Genomic DNA, 3,335 nt, shown 5'->3' with positions numbered 1-3,335 from the left:
AAAAACTACAGACAAGCCTTAATCAAGATTTAAAGTAAAATACTTCATTATGATTGCTGTTTCTCACTGGGGGAATAATCCTGTTACTGAATGTAAAACACTCCTCCAGGATTTCTCGCTTATTCCACACAGAGGTTTACCACAGGCTTCAAACTCAAATATGAAAATCTGATGGTTCAAGGTGGTGATCAAACACAGGGGTTCGCTGGATTATTCTGCCCATTCTTATGGGTGCTTGCAATGTGACATATTAAATAGTTTTAAAAATAGGAAAAAGGCAGGTGTAAGAAGGGGGGAAATTCTAGAAGTTAAAAACAAAAACCAAACCTTTATGTATAACTTTAAACCAGCTACCTTCCCAAAATTAAGAAAAGTGAAAGCTCAAGGTAAGCGATCTAAAATTCCAAGTTAGCTTACAAACTAAAGCAGGTTGGACTCAAAAGGACTCTTTTCAAAACAACAAGAACAGCAACTACTCAGCAATTTACCCTTCCAGGTAGGGAACACAGAAGGTGAATATGTTATTTTTTCCTAACTTGCACATGTTAGGATTATCTGGTGAAGAAAATAAAATACAAAAACTGATTTTAGGGGCACCTGGGTGGCTCAAGCAGTTAAGTGTCTGCCTTCAGCTCAGGTCATGATCCTGGGATCCTGGGATTGAGCAAGGTGTGGCTACCTGCTCAGTGGGAAATCTGCTTCTCGGTCTCCCTCTGCCCTTTTCCCCCACTCCTGCTCTCTCTCTCTCCTCTCAAATAAATAAAATCTTTAAAAAAAAAAACTGATTCTAAAACATGTTAAAAAATAATACTCGAGAAAAAAACATTGGAAAGAAATTTAAAACAAAACTTTTTAAATAAGATTTTATTTGAATGATAAAATTATTCATTAGTATTTTTCTTCTGTCTATGTGTATTTTCCAAATCTCCCTTAATACACATGGTAACAGGAACTTTCCAGAATGCTTCATGAGAAGTGGAGGAGTGGCACCTGCCAGGGCTGTGCCCAGCAGGGCGTTCCTTCTGCTCCCCCACACCAGCCTCAGCCCACTCAGTGGCTGTAGGAAATGGTGAAAGAAACCTCCTACTATGATGCTGTGGGGTCAAACCCAAGGCCACCCAGGGAGAACTGAAAAGGCTTACAGGAAACTGGCCTTGCAGTACCATCCTGATAAAAACCACATGAAGGAGAGAAGTTTAAACAGATTTCTCAAGCTTATGAAGTACTCTGGTATAAAGAAAAGGGAATTATATGATAAAGGAGAACAGGCAATTAAAGAAGGTGGAACTGGTGGTGTTTTTGGCTCGCCCATGGACATCGTTGATATGTTCTCTGGAGGAGGAGGAAGGATGCAGAGAGAAAGGAGAGGTAAAAATGTGGTGCATCAGCTCTCAGTAACCTCAGAAGATTTATCTAAAAGTGCAACAAGAAATCTCGCTCTGCAAAAGAATGTAATTTGTGACAAATGTGAAGGCCAAGGTGGTAAGAAAGGAGCGGTAGAATTTGTCCCAATTGCCAAGGTACTGGAATGCAAATAAGAATTCATCAAATAGGACCTGGAATGGTTCAGCAAATTCAGTCTGTGTGCATGGAGCACCAGGGCCACGGGTAACAGATCAATCCCAAAGATATATGTAAAAGCTGCAATGGATAGATCATTTGAGAGAAGATTCTAGACATTCATATTCACAAAGGCGTGAAAGATGGCCAAAAGATAACATTCTATGGTGAAAGAGACCGAGAACCAGGACTGGAACCAGGAAATATTATCACTGTTTTAGATCAGAAGGACCATGATGCTTTTATTCAGCAAGGAGACCTTTTCATGCGTATGGACATACAGCTGGTTGAACCACTGTGCAGCTTTCAAAAGCCAACATCTTCTCTTGACAACCAAACCATCGTCATCACCTCTCATCCAGCTCAGATTGTCAAGCACGGAGATACCAAGCGTGTGCTAAATGAAGGCATGCTAGGTGACCGTAGACCATAAGAGAAGGGTTGCCTAATCGTTGAATTGAAGGTAAACTTTCCTGAGAATGGCTTCCTCGCTCCTGATAAGCTGTCTCTGCCAGAAAAACTCCTACCTGAGACAGAGGAAGTAGATGATACCGATGAAATGGACCAGGTAGAACTTGGGCTTTGATCCAAATCAGGAAAGTCGGCACCTGTGCAACGGGGAAGCGTATGAGGATGATGAATCTCATCCCAGGGGTGGTGTTCGGTGTCAGACTTCTTAACGGGGCCAGTGAATAACACTGCTGGCATTTTATATGCCGTAGGGGGTGAATGAAGGACTATAATCATAGCTCACTATTTGCTATTGTTTTTGTTTTAATACCCAACTATAGCAGCATATTAAAAGTTAAATGAAGAATAAACTCAAATACAAAAGCTCAAAAAAATACACATAGTAACACTTTTAATGAGATTTCCAAATCTCCTTTAATACATATAGTAACATTTATAGTGGTAACAATGTATAATATTTTAATATCTGGGGCTTTTCTCTTGCCTAGGTCTTGAAGATATTTGGAGAGTGCCATGGCCTGAATGTCTGTGTCCCCCTTCAATCCCTATGTGTTGGTCACCCCCAATGTGATGGTATTTAGAAATGGGACCTTTAAGAAGTGATGAGGTCATGAGGGTGGAGCCCTCATGAATGGCATTAGTGCCCTTACAAAAGAGACCCCAGAGAGCTCCCTTGTCCTTTCTGACTCACATTATGAGGACAATGTGAGATGGTTGTCTATGAACCAGGAAGAGAGACATGTCCAGACTCAAAATCTGCAGGCACCCAATCCTGGACGACTTTTTTTTTTTTTTAAGATTTTATTTATTTATCTGACAGAGAGAGACAGCCAGCCAGAGAGGGAACACAAGCAGGGGGAGTGGGAGGGGAAGTAACAGGCTCCCAGTGGAGGAGCCTGATGTGGGGCTCGATCCCAGAACACTGGAATCACGCCCTGAGCCGAAGGCAGACACTTAACGACTATGCCACACAGGCCCCCCCAGTCCTGGGCTTCTAACCTTCAAAACTGAAAACAAAAATTCCATTATTTAAGAATATTTTTAATTTTTTAAAATTTTATTTATTTGAGAGAGAGAAAGACAGAATGAGTGAGAAAACACCAACAGGGCAAGGGAGCAGAGAGCCTGACCTGGGGCTCAATCCCAGGACCCTGGGATCATGACCTGAGCCAAAGGCAGATGCTTAGCCAACTGAGCCATGCAGGTGCCCCAAAATTCCATTTTTCAAAAGCTACCCCCTCTATGGTATCTTTGTGATTGCTTCCAGAACAGACTAAAAGAAAAGATTTTATAGTAAAAATGAG

At 41.5% G+C, this 3,335-nt stretch overlaps 1 pseudogene; it reads left to right on the top strand.

The window, feature by feature from the left end:
- The first annotated feature begins 1,066 nt into the window (after positions 1-1,066).
- On the top strand, positions 1,067-2,240 carry LOC100475206 (annotated as a pseudogene).
- The last annotated feature ends 1,095 nt before the right edge of the window (positions 2,241-3,335 follow it).

Source organism: Ailuropoda melanoleuca, chromosome 14 (genome assembly GCF_002007445.2).
Source record: "Ailuropoda melanoleuca isolate Jingjing chromosome 14, ASM200744v2, whole genome shotgun sequence".
Taxonomy (NCBI): Eukaryota; Metazoa; Chordata; class Mammalia; order Carnivora; family Ursidae; genus Ailuropoda; species Ailuropoda melanoleuca.
This window is presented reverse-complemented; position numbering and strand designations above follow the sequence as displayed.